Here is a 21,978-nt window from a genome sequence, read left to right as displayed (position 1 = left end):
AACTAATTTTTCTAAGAGTAAAATGATTGGTTCTTATCAAGGACATACGGAAGCTATATGACTTTGACATGTAAACATGATCACGTCATCCTCTTTTCCGCAATATATATCTCAATTAGGCATTTCCGAAATTGCGAAATACTTCTTGTATTAATTTTGGATTTGATTCTGGAAACCGAAAGTTATCATATTTTGTTTATACTTTTACAAGATTATTCCAGGGAAATAAATTATTTATAATTTTTATTTACAAAGCTTGTTGTTTTCACTCTTGCTTGTGTTACAGTTTATTCGAGCCTGAACATGTAACACTGGGATCTTTGCGAGAAACATAATTTAATTGAGAGAAAGATAATTTACCAGAGTATTCCCTTTTGTTTCTTTCGAAAGAAAATAGTATTGATCATATGCGACGGATTTCATTTTTATATTTTTTTAATCAACGATTTCCTAATTTCATCCAAGGAGTCCATGACGGTTTTGTAAGCAAAATCTTCATATAATAAAATTATTTATGCATCTACTTCCTTGTCTGCTAGGATTTATTCCAATATTGAGTTAAATAATACGAATTTGATTGTATTTCATCCAATACGTCATCTTAAATGCAAAAAGCGATAAGTCAGTTTTAGCATTGTTACAACATGCTATTTTAAATAGAGATGTAATAGAATATGTTTCCTGTTTAAACAAGTCAGAATTTTTTTTATTTCAATCCAACTGTGTGGAGCTCTTCTTGCCCTCTTTAAACACATGTACTGTTTAGCTTTTATCATGTTCGTCAATATGTTACATGCATTATTTCATTTCATGACCTCATATGGTTATTTGTATGACCGAACCGGAAATGAGAGATACCAATACCTATCCTTACCGAATAACGTCATTAACACATAAATATTTACCGCTCTGGGGGTATTTAGACTTGAGAACACACGGAGAACAGTGTAGCAACGCCTGGACCTTACCTTATGTGGCGTGTGGTGAACTTGACATTTGTGCCATTCATAAAATTTAGATATGCCTAAGAAGTACAAGTTTACTCAAAAAGTAAGTCAATTAAATTAGCCTACCTTTTCATTTTTGAAGGTGTTTCTTGCATGTCACAAAAATTAAATGCCTTCATTTCTGATCAATGATCTGAAAATTTTCTTTATTCTGTCAACACGCACGTATCACCCTTTTAAAAGATAACTGAAAGAAAATAATGACGGAAAGTAAGGAAATGTTCCAATCAGTAAACGTTGGGTTATTTTCTTCTATTTTTCTATTTGATGAAAAGGAAAGGAATAATACAAATAGATTAAGAGAAAGAGAAGAAATAACGAAATGAGAAAAGAAAAGATGTGACACTATTCACGCATCGTCTTTGACAAGATTGGATTCACAAAGAAGTCATTTTTACTCGAGGATATGTTTGCCGAAAAAGATACGGTAACTTACTATTCAAACTGTGCACAAAATACATTTTATTTAATACAAAGACATGCATTAAATTACAATATATATGTATCCAGAGATAAGCGCTTACCTTTCTATTTGTTATATATGGGTGAACTTGTAATTTAATGCATGCCATGCATTTCTAATTAGAAATTCGGTAGGTTCATATTGTCGAGTGTTAAATTCCTTTTGCATTGCGAGTGTGTTCTCGTACACATCGAGTCCTTACCTGAAACCTCGTTCAATCCCTTTTGGGGGATGAGTGCGTGTCCGTGCTAGTAGAGGTGTCAGTGTATCCGAGCTAGGCATTAATTACCGTTAACCGCAGCATGTTAGATTATTTTGGTTTCATTGTCTAGATTTTTTGGATGACCGATTTTGGTGAGGAAGTAGAAATATGAGTCGGACTACTTTTGACTTTATATCAGTAACTTAGTAAATATTACAATTTTGAAGACATTTTACATTTGTTGGAAAGAAAAAGTAGACATAACTAAATATTATTAAGATGATTTATCCGGACAATCCATGATAGAATGATACAATGGGGATGGGGTGGGAAGATTGGCGGGAGACAGAGTGATCCAATTTGCTTGACTTTCTGATCACTGACATCTCGCCTCAGTCCGCGTGGGTTCGAGGCTGGGGCTCGGACAACCTAGGTATTTGAGAAAGCTTTGGCATCAGTAAGTGGTTCTTCACAGAGTATTTCACTGTTCTTGCTCCACCAAATATACTTACCGCCATGTATAATCTATCACGTGATGAACAAATGGCTTTAAACATATAACAACAATAACAACAGCATAAAATATGTGTGATACATGGTCATTTTGTGTGTGGTTTTGTGAACGCGACTGTTATTAAAGCAAGAACAGATGATACGGATTCTCTTCACGCATAGCAGCAGAGAGGGTGAATAGACCTTTTGTTTGAAAAAATAAAGCTTCCTACGAAAATGAAGAAAACAAAGGTCAATAACATCTATCCGAAGTCTATATCTTACAACGAGTTTCTCTAATTGCGTTAGGGTTTTCTTTGTTACTTTATTTTTGTCGTTAGGGTTTTTCTAAATTTGTATCTGCGTTTGTTTACCTACCAGACGTTTCACTGTGGTCGCTCCTCTCTGTTGCTATACATAAGTGAGTAATCAAATCATTATTATATGATTAATGGAATCTAAAATATATATTCCAGTCCGTGATTATGTCAAACAAAAATTACAACAGCGTCAGGAGTCTCAGGTGGAATTTGCAGAAGGTACAGAATAATTATTTAAACCAATTGTCGAACCTATAAAGAAATTTTTTACAGCAGCTGAGGCGACTAAAAAAGCTCTTGAAACATTACCTGTTGATACTGCTGGACGTCTTCAAGCACCTCAACCACCATCCCAGCAACCTCCTTAACCACAGCCTGAAGTTCAACCTGAACAATTACCAAGATTCAGAACTAAAATTATAGATAAATTTGCGCCTGAAGGTATTGAACGTGTCAAGAAAGACCGAAGCAAGGTCACTGATATTGCTGTGTTTGTACATTATGAAAGAGAAAAATGTGTTAAATCAGAATATGTTAAAACTTAAAAACATGGTGATTGGATTATGGATGTAATTAGTGTCTCTATTAGTACTCCGCGAATCCAGTCTAGTGACGATATGTATACTTTTAACCTCTTTGAACAAGAAGTAAATGATCATATTGAACGAGTAAAGCAAGAAAAGAGACAAGTAGAAGACGAAAAGAGACAACAATTTGGAAAATCAAAAACAGAAAGAACGAAATGGGTAAAGAAACCTTCTTCACTAATTAAGAATATAACGGATAGAACAACAAGTGAGGAAGAAGGAGCAACTAGAAAAACAACAAGTTGGTCAGAATTATATTATAATACAGATCCTAGCACCATCTCCAAAAGTGGGTCAGAATTATATTATAATACAGATCCTTGCACCATCTCCACACGTGGGTCAGAATTATACTATGATACCGATCCTGGCACCATCTCCACACGTGGGTCAGAATTATATTAAGATACAGATCCTTGCACCCTCTCCATAAGCGGGTCAGAATTATATTATAATACAGATCCTTGCACCATCTCCAAACGTGGGTCAGAATTATATTATGATACCGATCCTAGCACCATCTCCACACGTGGGTCAGAATTATATTAAGATACAGATCCTTGCACCCTCTCCACAAGTGGGTCAGAATTATATTATGATACAGATCATTGCACCATCTCCACTCTATGTGGTCTTGCTACTCGAGGAAGTGGTCGTATTACTTCAAGTCACATTAATGTCCTTGCCGATGTTGAACGATTAGAAAATTTGATTGGCGGAAAACGAGCTGGTAATAATTCCTCAGAAATCATTAATGAAGCAGATGATAGTTGTTAGAGATTATTTACAGGCGGCATCATGGACATTAATATTTATCGGTCTCTCATTGATGAAATTGTGGATGATTATCATAGTGATTGAGGGTATGCATTTAGATCAGTGACAATAAAATAAGGTGATCATACATAATTTTCAACTTAGACCTAGACTGGTTAGGGTGATAAATTCGTGATTACCAATATACGAAGCATTTTCGGAGATGGACTCGGTGATGTTGTTCAGGGTCTATTAAAAAGGATTTCCCCAAAAGCAATACCGATTGCAAAGCACCTGGGAATGAAAGCTATTGCCGTTATTCGTGATACAGGTATTTGTACTGTTGGTGATGTTGCCAGGAAAGCATTCTTGGCCATCAAGGATAGACTAACACGATTAATACAAAGGAAACCACATCCAGTAAAATCAAAGCCTGTAAAATTACCCAGTCCCGACGTTATGCCTTCAAGTGTTAGAAAAATAATAAATCAAGCCGCAAATAAAAAACTAGCTGAGTTGGCTGATGTAGCAAAAAATAATGTAATTGCTAGTCTGATAGAAGGAAGTGGTCTTCATGGTAGAAGATAACAATTTTAATAAAAATTTTCAAGCTTATGTCAGATACATCATTTGACATGGATGCGCCAGTTCTCAAGGATGAATCTGTGCGTGATTATCAATATTATTCTTATGACGCACAAGAGCCAGATCGGTGTGGGAGAATCAAACTACAAGTTCAGGATACGAGTAGATATTTCTTATCCGCTGAAGCATTTATAAAAGTAGAAGGTAAATTTATAAAAGCTGATAATACCAAAAGATAGCAAATGATAGAATTGGTTTTGTTAATAATGGTATTATGTCGTTGTTAGACAGCCCCCACATATATCATCGACGGGAGAAATATTGAATCAGTTCAGAAATACGTGGACGTTGCCACGACGATGATAGGTCTAGCAAGATATTCAACTTGTCCGTCACTGATGAATGTTAAGGATACTTCTGACTTTTCTGATAGCAGACAGTATGAAATAAGACGACCAAGAAACAGTGTCGGAGCTGCTGACATTGATGCTTAAAACATGAGTATTAGCGTTAATCCAAATTTTAATTTAGGATTTGCAGTACCTCAATCAATGTTAAAAGGTAATCGTAGAAGATTTTCATGCGCAATTCCATTATCTCATATTTTTGGATTTTGTAGAGATGTTAGAAAAATTATTTTTGGAGCGAAACATACTGTTGCACTTATAAGAAAAGCTACAGACAATGATGCAATTTGGTGTCCAGATGATGATGGTAAAGTAATATTGACAAAACTTTCATTGTGGATGCCAGTGATGACAAGGATTGTTATATTTCATTGGGAAAGGCGGTAGATCAACATTGTCATGGTTGACAATGAGTACAGATAGCGTTCAAAGTTCAGTCAATGGTTTATTCTCATGGTATATATCATTTCAGCAAGTTGTTTCTGCACCAAGACATATATTCGTCGCATTTCAAGATATCGTACGAATAAACAATTAAATAATAGCATAACGATATTTGACGAAAACGGTGTTACTGAGGATTCTTTATGGATAAACGGATATCAAGAACCATCTGAACATATATATTGTTAAATTTTGATCAAAATCATGATGAAGTTTATAGGGCGTGATCAGAGTATTGATTATGGTTTACATATATCACAAGTAGATTTTAAAACGCTTAATCCGATCTATTACTTTTCGCTGGAACACTGGGACACGTGGCCTTAGATGGACAATATGTCGTTGATATATATTTTCGAGCTGGTGTAGAGATCCTGCTGCTATTCCTAATAACATACATTGGCTGTTATTCGTACAGACATGCCATTTTACTTGAAAATGTTATTGGACGAATGAGAGTTACTGATGCTCTAGAAGAAAACATGGAATTAAATCGCTTACGCAATTTATAATGTCATATAGTCACGTTAATGTCACTCTGACTTCAGGTCAGGTGAAAAAATTACAATCAATACTTGCCAATAAATGCGGTACAAAATAACGTTAAAAAACATAAACATTCTAGTGGTTGTCTAAACTTATCATTAGCCAAGACTCAGCTTAAACATTTTGCTGAGGATTTAGAAATAAAAACCGGAGTTCAACTTCATCTTTCTCCGACTTTTATTAAAAACTCAATTAAAACAGGTGGTATATTTCCACTTCTTGCAGCTATACCAGCATTAATTACTTCTGCAGCTCCAGCTGTAGCAAAGACAGCTGCTCTTGGTGCTTTTGCAAGTGTCTGAAATTACCAAGAACTCTTTATCGATACAGAAAAGGTCTGAGACTTCCAGGAACATTCGTTAATCCGTCCAATGTCAAATTTTGATTTACTTGATGCTGCTAAAATATTAAATATCAAAACTTTTAGAAGTATTTGTATGCGTGATCAATTGCCAAAACAACCAAAGAATAATGAAACAGGTATTGTTAATCTTGATAATAGTTTTGATCCTGGAACTCACTGGTTGGCATACGCAATTGATCCAAGTGGAATTGTTTTTTTTTTATTCGTATGGGTTGGCTCCACCAAAAGAATTTGTAAGTTAAGTAAACACAATAAAAACTCCAGTCTGGTATTCAACGTTAACAACACAAACAATAACCAATCCGCCAATATACGGGCGTGAAGGAATTACTGTACTCAACTTTATATCTTCAACGTTATATCTTCTTGAACACTTCCACCTCATAAAGTCGTACAGGAGTATACACGTAAACGATTTAAATAGATCTTAATGTATTATGGTAGTTACTTTCGGAAGTTTTTCTTCTATCAAAGACATGAACAATAGATGCTATTGATTTGTCAAATTACGCGACTACAGATGAACTTGCCTATATTATGAACCTCTCTAGAGTTGACCGAGATGAAGTTGTTGTAAATACGGTGTTTTAAAGACGAGTAATAGCAAATGGATTCCTTTTCCCCTGTGGAGTCCATCTCAGTGCCACCCTTGGTAGTGGGTCAAGGGGCATTCTGCAGACGTGGCCGAGCCATCTCCATCGACGAGTTGCAATGGTCTCAGCAATGGTGTCTGCACCCGCTCTGTACCGGAGTTCCTCATTCGAGATCATGTTTAGCCAGAAGATCCTCATGATCCGTCGCAGGCATTTGGCCTGGAAGACTTCGAGCTTGCGTTCTAGGAACCGTGGCAGACCCAAAGAGACCTGGCGCCGTACCGTGGAGCGAGAACTCAAGACCAGAGGCCTCACCCTGCAGACCGCCCCCATAACAGCAGCCGACAGACCAAAATGGTGCTCCCTTGCTGTCGCCTCAAGCACCAGACTGCGCAGAGAGGATTGATTGATTTGATTGAATAGCAAATGGAATGAAATATTTTGCAGAGTTCTCAGTGCTACCACGGATAATATTCTGGTATTCATGACAGCGGTAGAATCCTCGACTCAGATATATCAATCGCAACTATTAGAAATGAAATTGCAAGAACCGTTGCTAATCGTTTGATGAACACCGGTGATACAATGATGGATAAACCCAGCATAAATGGAAATAAAATAGTTGTTTTAAGAGATCCTACATCTGATGAAGGTGCCGCAACAAAAAATATATAGACATTAACTATAATACAGCAGATACCAAATTAAACACGTTGCGAGCTGAATATGACGTTCACCTAAATATATTTAAATATCTTCGTAGAAATGTTGGAAAAAATTAAAATGAAATCGCAGATGATTTCTTTGGAAGTCAGTTGACTGTTCACATGAAATTTTCTGAAATTAACACAAAACTTGGCCATTTAATGTATTGTTTTTTTTAACTATGTCTATTGTGTTAAGTAGCTGAGATGAATAAACATGTATGCTGGAATCATCTGATAAACAATTAACCGCAGCGTCTTATGGGAGGTGTCTGGAATTTGTCGCTGAAACACCTAAATTGATTACTAAATAAAATGTAACGAGCTCCCAAGTGAACTTTAAAAACAATAGATATATTCAAGCATGTGAATGGAAAACAAAATTAAAAAATATCGTTGACGTGTATACCGTAAAGGTAAAAAAATATCGAAGATGTGAAGTTGCTTTTGACATAATTGTATATTCAGTGACCCCTGTTATTGCTGGCACCGGCGTATTACTATCAACAATAAGCATAGCATCACCAGCAGTTTTAACAATTTATGTTTATACTGCAACAATGATTGCTGGCCTACCTAATATAATTAAAAAAAATATGCACGTGTACAAACACAAACTATACATGATCACACAGTAAAACTGTGTGCAGTGGCGGTAGCATATTAAAATTTATCGTCCTTGTTATCAGCAAGTATTAAAGATGGAAAAATATCAGATTATGAGTTTGCAGAGATGATTAAAATTTATGAAGACGCAATGACTGTGATAGAATCCACGTGTGATTTAGATAATAATAATAATAATAATAATAATGTCAATCCCACTAATATTGTCGTACGAGCTACTATAGCAGATTGTAAAGAACAATGCTCCGACAAGAACTAATGATGATATCGGTAAACCTAACTAATCCTGAATTTAATGGCAACTTTCCAAATGCAACTTCCTACTGCACTACCTCCTGGAGATTTGATTGTGCAAGAGCATTGTAATCCTGTTTATTTACGTTGTCATAATCCCTTAATATGAAGAATACATTTCAAACTTACTGACCAGTCTGGATACTTAATTGATTTAGTAAATGAAAATTTGAATATTAATCTCTACTCCAGATCTTAATGATTTTTGCAGAGAGTTTTACAATTATTTATTTAATCAAAAGATATTATATAATGTACTTGAAAACGTAATCAGAACAATAATGACAGCGTCGTAAGTCAATACAGAACAGTTCAGTGTTAATATAATTATTGATGAATACAGCAATGAAATATTTTTGTTGACGCCTGAACAATTAAATGTACTTCAGCTAGAAAATAATATTATAATTACGTGTGATAGATATCTGATTCGGAATTATGCACATACTTGTATTGAATCAGATCAGCTTAAATGTTTGGTCTAATTCTGAATAAAAATTCTGATTTCATCAAATTGATAGGTATATTACCCATATTGGTTCAGATTATTAATGATTTTCATTAAATTGATGGGTATATTACCCTTAATGTTCTTGGTAATAGTCAATTGCATTAAATTGACTGTGGTAAATAATACTCAAAATTATAAAATAATCTCATTGAAAATAAAAGGAAAAGAGGATATTTGCTTGATACGAGAGAATAACGGATATATTTCATCGAGTGGATGAAAAACTCGGTATTTTCACAAGAGATGAAATGTATCCGTTATTCACTCGTTTCAAGCAAATATTGATTTTATTTTATGCTCGCATACGTTGGCTACCTAAAGTTTGTGACACAGTGAATTAGCAGATTTCTTACGGTAATGTCAGCTGTTTACCGTACATGTTCTGCTGTGCTATGTGTACGAGCGTACAAAATTAGTTCCACATCAGATTGATAAAAATTAACTGATATTTCCAGAATAGCAAACTACAAGTTTCAAGTATAATATACAGGGATTATTAATCAGAAAATATGTACATAAAGAAAAAAGTAGTTCACTGAGAGAAAATCAAGGAGAGTTAGGTATGTTCTGACCAAAAAATGCAGTTCCTCTAGTGAGAAAATATCAATTTTTCACTACATTAAAATATCAGAATTATTTTAATCAGAAAATCAAGTAATTAACTGCTTAGCATAAAATAAAAAAATACATAATACTAATCCTTGACTTAGTCTATAAACAAATAAATATATTAAAACATATTTTATACTGATTATTGTCCAGTTTTCATGTAAACAAAACTTAAATATTAAAAATCAGTCAGATTATCGAATCTCGTGGGGTATATGTATTTAAAATAACGAAAATAAGTCAGATTATCGTATTTAATGGGGTATATCGTATTCAGCATTGTTAAGATCCTACTGCAAACAGAAGAAATAAAACATTACATATTATTCCTTGACAAAGTCAAGCAAAAAATAAATACATATATTAACAGAAGTAACAAATTTATTGATTTGATGGGGTTTTTAACCGAATTAAATCAGATTATCAAAGAATTTCGTCAAATTCATGGGGTAAATAGTACTAAAATAATGAAAATCAGTCAGATTTTTATAATTTTGATGAGTAATAGTTAATGAAAATGATGAAAATCCCATTGTAAAAAACAGAAGAAACAAATACATAATAAACCTTGACTACGTCAAAGAAAACAAAAAATAAATTTAGTATAACAGAACTGAATATTTTTTAATCTGATTTTTCGTCAATTTCATGGGATAAATAGTACTAATATAATGAAAATCAGTTAGATTATATAATTCTGTAGGGGTAAATAGTACTAAAATAATGTAAATTAGTTATATTTTATAATGTTGACGGGGTAAATAGTACGAAAATAATGAAAGTCTCATAAAAAACGAAACAAATACATATAATCCTTGACAAAGTCAAAGCAAATAGCAACGAAATAAATTATAACATATCTTTTATTTTTCATTTCTCAGGTAGAATAAAACTCATAGGATGATTGACCACGACATTTACGTAACTTTCATTTTCATCAGTGACGTTGACAATACGTTCAAAATCTCCTTTACTATTATCACTTTCCTCACTACTTTCAATAATAACTTTATCATTGTTTTCATTTTCACGATCTCACATAATCTTTCTTTACTGTCTCACGTTCGTATTAGTAATCTTTTTCTTTTCGTATTCTGATCTATTTTTTTCGATCACGCTTGAGAGAGATACGAAAATTTTAACTTCCGTATCTTCCACAGCAGCTAAAGTTGGAACATAGCCTGCTGGACTAGCTTTATTAATCTGCATCATGCTGGTATTATATATCTATCGTCAAATTTACGTGTTTGCAGTGAATCAAAATGACAAATAATTCATTATATTATATTATATTATATTAATATTATATTATATTATATTATATTATATTATATTATATTATATTATATCATATCATATTGTATTGTATTGTATTGTATTATATTATATTATATTATATTATATTATATTATATTATATTATATTAATTATATTATATTAGTTAAAATAAAATATATTGGATAGTCGTATATAATTTTTGTTTTTAGGAAGGCAGAAACCCATGTGAAAACCTAGATTGTCAACGACATTCTAGCAGACTCAGAGGATACAGATGTAATTTTAATTCTATAACTTAATTCTAAGAATGGCACAGCATATCACTTTTATATTAAGGACGGCCCAACTATCAACTCCGGGAGAGTGCAAAGATCACCTACCACGTGCTAACATGGTAGGAAGGTGTGTTTTTTTAAGTCAAAGTTTGAGCATGGAAAAGAATTGCCACTGTCAACAATTGTCAGTCACATGATTCGAATTCCAAACTTCGAATACGAGAGGTCTGCGCTTTAGCAATGTGCTACGTTACAATCGTATTGATATATGTTTCAGGAATTATATAAAGTAACATATATGCTGGATTTTCTACAGATGAATATCAAACTGCAAAGTCAATTTATTTTGTTTTCCAGAAAACATTGTATTAGAATGCCCATGCTGGTATGTACGTCTGTAAGGGTTGAAATACATCATAATTTAAATTATAGACGTTTTCCATCTCCGTGCACTTTGCAAATCATCTGTGTACGCAGAATTCGCTACGCAGGTTTTGTTAAAGGGGTTGTAGAGCTTATAGTTAGCCATCTGCATTTATTCTTTGTTTGAATCATATATAATGTTGAAGTATATCGAACATACTCTCTTCATATAAAAATGAAAATTCTTGCGTTGAAATATACCCATGACAATGTCATTTATGAAAAGTTACTCAGTAATTATTTTACAATTCCATCAGTCGCAGCTCATTTTGCTAGAGAGAAAATTTCTTGGAAGCTTACGAGGTTTATTTGTCTGAATGATACATTTTCGAGTTGTGTTGAATACGGACATGGAGGATTATGGAATACTAAGTACGATTATAGATGTTAATTCGGTTCATATGGTTGCATGTCATCCGGGAAGTTTCCTTGTGAGTGTTCTTAGTATTTTTAGCGATTTGGACATTCCACACACGAGATGACCAGAGTATAGATATATGGACCATTACCAGATTTTGATTTCACCGGATTCGCATGTATCGAGTCATTTAAGTTTGCTGGAAATCTTCATCCCATTTGTTATGTCTGGTTTCTCAAACGTTTTACAGAAAAAATGTGGGTACCAACTACTATGAAGGTATATGCTTGATGTAAAACTACCTTTATTGTTAACAGTAAGTGAAGCAATTTTATCATATTGTCCGCAGATAAAAACTTGGTTACCACAACAAAAGTAATATTCTATGACGGAAATCCTGATATGACTGATTTTGAGAATACAATCGCAAAAGATATCGGTAGAAATTTAATCGGTAAATTCACCCAAGGAGGGTCATATAATCATAAACGACATTGTTCAAGATTGATTTTAGACGATGCTGAATTTGATTTTATAATTGCTGATACAACTAATAGATATACGCTTATAAGTCGAGAAACAGTTTTCTTGAATTAAATTAGGTACAATTGTGAATTATATTGATGGTGAGTCACCGCAGTTTATGATCTTCAATGCTTGCGTACGTTTCGATCTATTAACTAGAGTTTCTGAGTTTGCTGTGAGATCGCTACGGATTAAATTTACATCAATAAAAATACAGGATTGCTAGAACAACTAAATATCGGTATTATGCTTCATGGGGCAAATGGAGAATAAAGCGAGAAAATATACTGAATTTTTCTGAATCTGCCGAAGTTGAAATTAAGGGTATGTAATACAAAAATAATCGAAAATCAAACTTGTCATCAGCACCATCGGTATTTTATCCTGTAGCTTGACGTGAAACAGTGTATCTCAATAGACCAGAATGTTCTGTTAAAACAACTCGTGTGTTGAATTGTTTCGGAATTTCGATATAGTTGTATTAATACCTACACACAGACCCGCAAAAGAAATGAGAGAATAAAATCTTAAATCGTGCACTTGTCATGAATTATTTCGATAGAGGGGAGATAAATGGACCCCTGAACGGAACGAATGGGAGAGAAATATATTCCAATGATTATTATATGGGATTAAATATGCACCGTATCATTAGAAAGGTTAAAAATAACTGACGTAATAATGTGTGGCGATCATGGTCAACCACCTTCTTTTGTCGGATTGTCTCCACATGAATGGCTGAGTAATTTTGTAGATTATTACGAACAAATAACCAATGGTCATAGAGCACTCGATCCAAAAGTAAAAGAGTTTAATAAATTAATCAGACTACAACCGAATAAAACTTGGTGAGAAATAATGCGTGAAATAGTTTTAGAAACTTCTATTAACAATTTTTGGAATTAATGGAGACCACATTATTTGATAATGGCAAGTAGAAAGATAGTTCGTGATACACTTCAACAACAATATTTATGTTACATAAAGAAAAGTTTAAAATCTAGCCGTACCATTGTAGTATCGACCAACAGATTCGCGACGAGAATATCGGCGTTGAAATAACAGGATCATCAGAGAAACAAAATCTTGTATTAAATAATATTGTTTTAGTTTCTGTCAATGATGTTGAAAGCGCGTTAACTATGGACAAAACTCTATGGACGCTAGGATACGCAATGACAATTCATTCATCACAAGGACTCATCATCTCTGACACAAATATCTGGATCGTGGATTATCGTACCGAATGGTCAAAATTTAGTTTATCTCGCAGTGTCTCGAGTCAGGAGAATATCTCAGCTACGGAGGGTTATTATAGACTTCACATAAACTGCTGTTAATAGCGATGTTATTGATAATGATAGAGTAAGAAAAAAATAGATAATTATAAACAATGTGAAAAAATAAGTAACTTCTACATTTATCTCGATGTTGAATTTATCATGACATTGAAACAACAGCAAAACAATCAGTGTGCGAGCTGTAACACAGGAATGTTGTGGCAATATTCAAATAATAATCCAAGACAATTCAACGAAGACAGAATTATAGTAAGTTTGGTTATAATCGCGAAAATGTAATACTGACCTGTCTCGAATGTAATCGACGTCGAGGTGCTAGTTCACAAAAGTGAATGCGGTGGTAATTGTGTGTCTTCAGGAATTATTTGTAACTGCTCGCGTACCAATCCACGATGTGGAGCAGTTGAATCTATTCTGATACTGCAGTTCTATCCTTCGATCTTACCACGCTTGAACTAATATGTTTTTGTATTACTCCAAAAAGGATCAGTCGTTCTTTTTTCACCACCTTCATGTTTCACTGGGTTCATATAAATATCTTACATTCACGTACCTATTACTATTTATTTCGAAATTTCATGTCGTTGTACTGGTATGTGGATCTTTTTGTAATTACATTAAAAGGTTTCATGGCAGTTGTTCGAGTAATTTCGTTATTGCAGCTATTACACTTTGTACTCTTGCAACCCATTCACGAGATTTCATATCTTTCTGAATTATTTCCTATGCATATTGACAGCCAAATAACCGCTCAGCACGGGTTTGATTAAATCATACAACAATTGCCAGATCACGATGAATTGCAGTATGTTTTCGTCTAATTTTGACTATACGTTTGTGCATCAGGAATAACACTGTACCAAGAAAGTCCTTGCCAGGATCAGCTTGTAATAACTGTGGCCATCGTAAGGGTCCTCGTTGATAAATTCGTTCAGAAGCAGAAGAAACTTCAGCTGCTGTTTTAGTTGTTAATGGCTCTGTTTCCTTATATCTACTTGCAGCATTAATGACAGTATGTTAATTAACGTCTTTCAATTTTAATAGTTTCATGTGGTAAAAATAAAATATCTACTTGATGAATATCATTTGGAGTGCTGACATCAAAACGTCCATGCTGAATATTTTAGGTGGTGGTAATTAATTTGCCCTATTGCCTGCCGTGCTAACCATTTTTCAGCAACAAAACGTGTACCATTTTTTGTATCATAGAGTTACTAATCGCTGCTCTACCATTCCATTATCCTTTTGGGCTATACTAAATTGATTCCATTATTTTATAATAATCGGTTGATTAATTACCTACTCTGAATAATAATTTACCTTTCATCTCAGATCTAATCAAGCAATTAGTTAATGATTATTTGAAAGATTTTTTTTTATATTGAATTTAAAGCATGAATCAACTTCACGTCTGCAATATGTCTTTGTTGCAGATCGTTACTTTTACACGCTGCATCATGAATATGACATGCTTTATCCATTTCGTTTATTGGATATTCACCATGTTTTGGTTGATCTCGTTCGTCAAGTCGAATATCAAGTTCAGTTCCAGGACCGCAATAATTATATCGTGGAAGATGTTTTTTCTCCTGGACATTTAGTCCATGGAGCTCCTGGTAATTTTCCTAATGAAGCAGCAATATCACCACCAGACACTTTGTGCCCTGACTGAGTAATATAAATTTATATTTTTGTACACATTTTACACATTTACCTGTAAGTGCACGCTTTTTATCTTTTGTTATCATTGTTGTTAGTCCAATTGTTGGGGTGGATGCTCTACATCAAACACAAGATAGATCTTTATTATTTATTATATTTGTACAACATTAATGTCATTGATTTCTCAGCAACACGAAAGCAAGAGCCAGTAAAACGTACTTCAACATTGCCAAATTCCATCAGAATGATAATAATAGGTCCATCCGCATAGGATAAAACACAAGTACTGCTTAATTTGATAATAAGATGGCTCAAGTGGGACAAGCTATATTTAGTATCTCTGTCAGTTGATGATCAGAGATGTTACAATGTGCTTAAAGATTTTAATGAGTATGCACAATTGTTGGACGAAGATGGTAATGATGTTAATTTTATCACTGATATTGATGGATTTATTAATAATTCACTACTTTATGACGACATAATGCTGGACAAACAATTAAATCCAGCTAGAATATTTCCTAGAGGCAGGCATAAAAACACGGATGTGATTTATGTTACTCATCGATAAACGCAAATACCTAAAGTGATGAGAGATAATTGTAATATTTTAGTGATGTTTAATGGAGTTGATACACATGGTCTGTAAAATATGCATCAGACCTGGTGCAGCGGCAAAAGCACAATCAACCCCACACGGACTTATAAAAATAAATTTACACGATCCTCGATAACGATATCGTATTGGTCTAGGTAAAATCTTTAGATGAGAATTAGTTTAATCACTGACATATGTTTAGCAGCAGAGTGGGTGCGACCTCAATAAAATGTCTGGTGGGTAAACGAACGCACATACAAATTGAGAAAAACACTAACGACAAAATTAAAGTAACAAAAAAAAATAACCCAATTAGAGAAACTCTCGGTAAGTTAGATGCTTCAGTTTGACGTCATTTACCTTATTTAGTTTTCATTTTCGTAGGAAGCTTTTTCTTCTTCAAAAATGACGTTCTAGCAAAAGGTATGTTCACCCTCTCTGCTGCTCGCATGTGCCGGTACGTTATTGTGATTAACTTCATTCACCGCTAAGTCACAATTGATCGTCGACTGATAGTTAATTACGTAGACGTGGATAAGATAATGCCTTTGATCAGAACTTTGCGAGTTTTTAATCGTACCTGCGTATGACATATTACATGGTCTCACAGTGAGAATCACTTAGCACGAATAACATGTGGGTTATATATACTCTTGGTTGAACAAACTGTTAAGCGTTGAATTCAGGAAAGATTAACATGATCGAAAAAGTAATTTTAGAGCAATCACAAACGTACGTAAATTTTTACAATTTTAGTGCCATGACTTTTATAATAGTTGGTCTTGTACAATGATACTTTTTACATGTGAGGCGTTGTTGATCTAAAATATGCTTGAGAGCAAATTACGGAATTCGTCTCTAATTTCTTCACCATTACCTAAAACACATTTTCTGTCATGTCTGAGCATTCTAACCTTAATGTAACTAGAACACAAATTAGTGATAACTATATACAGCGTGTTATGACAAGTTTACAATATAATGTTCAAATTCTAATTAAGTTTTAATTAGTAGGTATAAATCATTTCTGTTGATGAATCATTGAAATTAAATCTCTAGTTGTGTATAATTTGGTCAACAGTGATTTCTTTGCATTGTGTTACCAAATATTTGTTAGGAGGAAAATAACTTCTTAACCAAAGACAAGCTTTCAAGCTTTGATATAATAAATCCATTTATTTGCAAAGGTGGTATATTGTAAATTTCTTATGAAGTATATAAGTAAAATACACGAATATTTCGCTCTTCCTCTATTATTAATTTTGTCCAAAAACTAGCCATCCATGTTTTGATAAATGGAGACAAAGGGTACACACACACATGCACACACACACACACACACGCAAACACATACATACATACATACATACATACATACATACATACATACATACATATAGAAGAATGCTTGATAAAGCAAGCTAAATTGATATTTAATACAAATATTATTAGCATACACGTTAGAGAATTTTTAATTCGTACTCTAAGGAGATTCGAACCCAGGTACATGGGTAAACGACACCCATCGCCTTGCATCCACTGTGAAGATAAATGAAAATTAATTACTAGGTCGTCATGTGAGTGTGTCTGCTACGCACGAATTCATATAACATTTATTAAGTAGCACCATTGTTTTGGAATGAGTACTTGGTCGTGAGGGAATATGTGCTCGTGTGTGCAGGCAAGGCGATGGGTGCCGTTTACCCGCGGAACTGGGTTCGAAACTCCGTCGAGTACGAATTAAAAATTCTCTAACATGTATGATAGTATTATTTGTGGGGTGGGGGCAAACGTATAGGGGTCAGCTATACGTTGTACGGATGCAGGCCAAAACATGTTTAGAGTTGAAAACCGGTGGGAAATAGGATAATTCCCGCCCCCCCCCCCCCCATGTGCGGGCGCCACTGATTAAGGACTAAGGAATACTTCTACTCCCTGTACCTAGTGAAATTGTCGGTGAGAATTGGGAAATGTATAGGATTCTTCTGAGGTGATTGGTGCACAAAATCACAGCTTTAAAGATGTGAACTTATTATAATTTCGGATCTTACTAGAAAGGTATGCATTGACACCATGTATGGACATTGATGCTTTAGTGTATTTGCTTGTGTTTTTGTTGTTTTCTGCGGGGTGGGGGCGGATGTTCGGGGGGGGGGGGGGCTAAACACACCTCTGTTGGAATAATACGACTTGCTTGTGTTTGTCTCTTTTTCTTCCTTTTTTGTTTTGTTTTATCAAAGTCGTATTTGTATATACATATGGTTCAACTTTACTGCAGCAAGGGGCATACTATTGGTTTAATACTGTTTATTAGTATAATTTTATCATAAAACCGTATTTGTTTATTTTCCAAAAATTACCTTTTCTGACCACCATTTAAATATATACACAATTGTACTTGTAATAGGTACATACAATTCTTTAAAGGCAGACTTAATTTAATCCTAAATAACGCGTCAGTTTTGTATTTTTAACTGAGTATCGACGCATGAGCATCACGTGTCTTCAACATACCTTAGGTAGAATGGACAATCGTTTTCATGCGCTAAAACAACTAAATATAACAGATCAGCCCCGCCCATTACTCGAGTTGATGATACATAACACATGCCATGAATCGGAATGTGGTATGTATTTACATCTGCCTTATGTTTTTCCACGCTTGGCTCGGTGATTAAATTTAACTTATTAAAATGGCGATGAAGCATATAACTATCCGGGTTGATTTAGAAACGAAATTAAACGTAAACATGCACCTGTACTCAGGTAAGAGTAATGAACAACAATGCTAAAACTCCCTTCCTTGCGTTGTGCACTTTTTAAAAAATAAAAACAGTGAAGTTTTCACCATGTATCACCAGTTAAATTTCTTGTGTGAAGAGTGTCAGGGTTATGCACAGTCAAGGCATACTTAGAGAGAATACTACATGTACTCACTTTAATTTATAATACATATATACGACAAAAATTATTTAAAAATATATCGAAATAAATATGTTGACATCTATTTTAGTTGTGTTCAGAGCCTTACTTATCATGTATTCCGAACGTATCCTTATTGTCTACCTATTATAGCTGTATTACATTACATCAATAAATTAAAGCTCACGATTCCTTACGGCAGAACTATCAACTTATTCTGAGTACCGAATTATTGGAATCCGTCACACAAAGTATTTTGTTTCAAATCCTAAACGTGCCAAACGGACATAAGATATTAATAAAGTATGTTGTTTGTATGCATATTATTATATTTAGTCCCAAAGAGATAGGCGCTTTCCTTTCTGTTTGGCATATATGTGCCTATTTAAGATTATAATTAAATGTATATATTTTTCATTTCTCAAACGAAATCCAACGTGTTTGTGCATATAGCTGAGCGTTAAATTACGCTTGCCTAGCGGGTCAGGTCTCGTACACCTAGATTCATTACCTTTGATCCTGCTCAATCCTTTCTATGGGAATGCATGGGAAGGGGAGCTTGACGATTGTTTCCCTTATGCGCGGCACCGGATCAATTCTTTCTTTGAACAAGTTATAACTCTAACCTGTTATATCATATTGGTGCAAACCTATATATAAACAAGTAATCTAACGTATAACGTATATATAACATATACATATATATGAATGACAGTGAAATTTTTTTTGCTGTATACTCTAAAATAAAAAAGCATAAAAGATGAGAACAAATCAATCTTAATATACGGCGAAAAGCATTTAAATGCGTTTTGAGAACAAGTTGTATATTCATTCCACACAGATTTTTAAACACGTTATTAGATTTAACACATTTTTAATGACTTTTCTTTCGAATTATTTCAAGAAAAATTTGATTGCTAAGTTTTGTTATATAGCGTACGTCTTTACATTTTTACCTGCTGTGTGGAACCAAAGTGAAATCAGTGACTTCTCTACCGGATTATTTCAACATAATTTTGGGGTTTTGCTGGATAGTTTACTGCTCTGCCTTTTGTACCGGTTTTAGGGAGTCAACCGGTAATCAGTACTCAAAACAGCAAATACATGGAAAATAGCTTTATTAGAGCTTTCAAAGACATTGATCTAACTGAAAGCAGATCTTTATTTCCAAAATCGAGAATGAGAGTTCCAATGTAGATGTTTTATTAACATTTGATACTTGTTTTGGTTTTTATTGTTTTGAGGAGGTGTTGGTGTTGCTGTTGCTCTTCTTTTCTATTTTTTAAATTATAAACAATTCAAATACGGATTCCTTGTCACAAAGCTAGTACTAAAGTCAAATTCGAATATGAAACGTTGACACCACATAACAGTCAAACTATGGCTTAATATAGAGCTATAATCTACTAAAATAAGAAAAAGAAGAAAAAGAAGAAAAAGAAATCAGTGAATCGTTAGAGCTAAAAAGATAGGCCGTACATAGGATTGGGAATTTTTTTGTATTCAACATTATTTTCAGATTATTCTCGTCCCCACCTTAATACAGCGAACAACATTTAAGTACCTCAATATTCAATTCTAGACTAGCGAAATATAGATCCACAGTTAAATTATAAACTAATATATTTAACGATAAAATTATTTATTCAGATATTTTTTGGTTCAATTAGTCCCATCATCACATAATCATACTTTAGAATATACAGACCGTTATTTTAATGGCATTATGCCATCCTACCAGCTAGGTCTTGATCGCATTTAACTCATGGACAATATTTATTTGTCTCTCTTTAAAGAATTCTGATGTGGCACAATATGGCAGCACGTTAAAAACAAGCAATGGTGCAACCAATGAGGAGAAATCCTCCGAACAACTGAAAGCCGAGGAAAGAGGAGAGTGGGACAACAAATGGGAATATGTTTTGTCCTGTATGGGGTACTCAGTGGGCTTGGTCAAACTCTGGAGATTTCCCTACCTCGCTTATGAAAATGGAGGAGGTGTGTTACATATCAATTAAAATTATTTCTTCAAAGATTGGTGATAAAAATTTATACGTTCAAATGTTGGTATTGAATCATACATAAGATTATTATATTAATCTTCTGCGTTATGTTCCACAAGGAAAATACCTGGATAACCCAATATGAGGTGAATTATGCAGTAAATTAAAAATGAAACTGTAATGGTAACATTATACACAATTTGTTTATAAATAATCTTATTCTTTTATGACATACGATTATAAGATACCAATGAACCTGCGTTTAGAGACTGCTTCATCGTTCAAACAAAATACTAAAATTGTGCGGGCAACACCATATTATCAGATAACACCATATTATCATGTAACACCATATTATCATGTAACGCCATATTATCATGTAACACAATATTATCATTAACACCATAGTATCATGTAACACCATATTATCATGTAACACCATACTATCATTAACTCCATATCATCATGCAACTCGATATTATCATGTAACATCATATTATCATGTAAAACCATATTATCATGCGACACCATATTATCACGCAACACCATATTATCATGTAACACCATATGGTCATGTAACACCATATTATCATTAACACCATATTATCATGTAACGCCATATTATCATGCAACACCATATTATCATGTAACACCATATTATCATGCAACACCATATTCTCATGATAAACAAAATATTATCATCTAACGCCATATTATCATGCAACACCATATTATCATGTAACGCCATATTATCATGTAACACCATATTATCATGCAACACCATATTATATTGCAACACCATATTCTCTTGAAACGCCATATTATCATGTAACAAAGATTTACAACCTGTGTTGTAAGTATTATTAATTGAGTCTCTCTTTATATTACTGCTGTAAATTCTTAAATATTTTAGTGAACACACATTTAATGTATAAAATATGAATAAACATGAAATGAGCCAGGCGATATATGGTGAGACTTTTCTTTCACATGTCTTGTAGGATTGTTCAGATTCTTGATTTAGTCTCGACCACTTTTTAACAGATTTTCCCTCACGTTAGCTACGTGTCTGAACGACTCAGTATGATAGGCATCGAGACTGTCAATGTTTATATTTAAACT

At 33.7% G+C, this 21,978-nt stretch overlaps 1 pseudogene across 1 annotated transcript in view; it reads left to right on the top strand.

Moving 5' to 3' along the window:
* The first annotated feature begins 935 nt into the window (after positions 1–935).
* LOC149781820 (sodium- and chloride-dependent glycine transporter 2-like) overlaps positions 936–21,978 on the top strand; it is a 58,131-nt pseudogene continuing 37,088 nt past the window's right edge. Inside the window, exons 1-2 of the transcript XR_016414793.1 lie at positions 936–1,050; positions 20,650–20,851. The product of XR_016414793.1 is annotated as a sodium- and chloride-dependent glycine transporter 2-like (transcript). The remainder of the gene's footprint in view (positions 1,051–20,649; positions 20,852–21,978) is intronic.

The sequence above is a fragment of the Sinohyriopsis cumingii genome, chromosome 15 (assembly GCF_028554795.1).
Source record: "Sinohyriopsis cumingii isolate HCF-2022 chromosome 15, ASM2855479v2, whole genome shotgun sequence".
NCBI lineage: Eukaryota > Metazoa > Mollusca > Bivalvia > Unionida > Unionidae > Sinohyriopsis > Sinohyriopsis cumingii.
The sequence above is the reverse complement of the archived record's forward strand: the minus strand, read 5'-3'. Positions and strand labels throughout refer to the sequence as shown.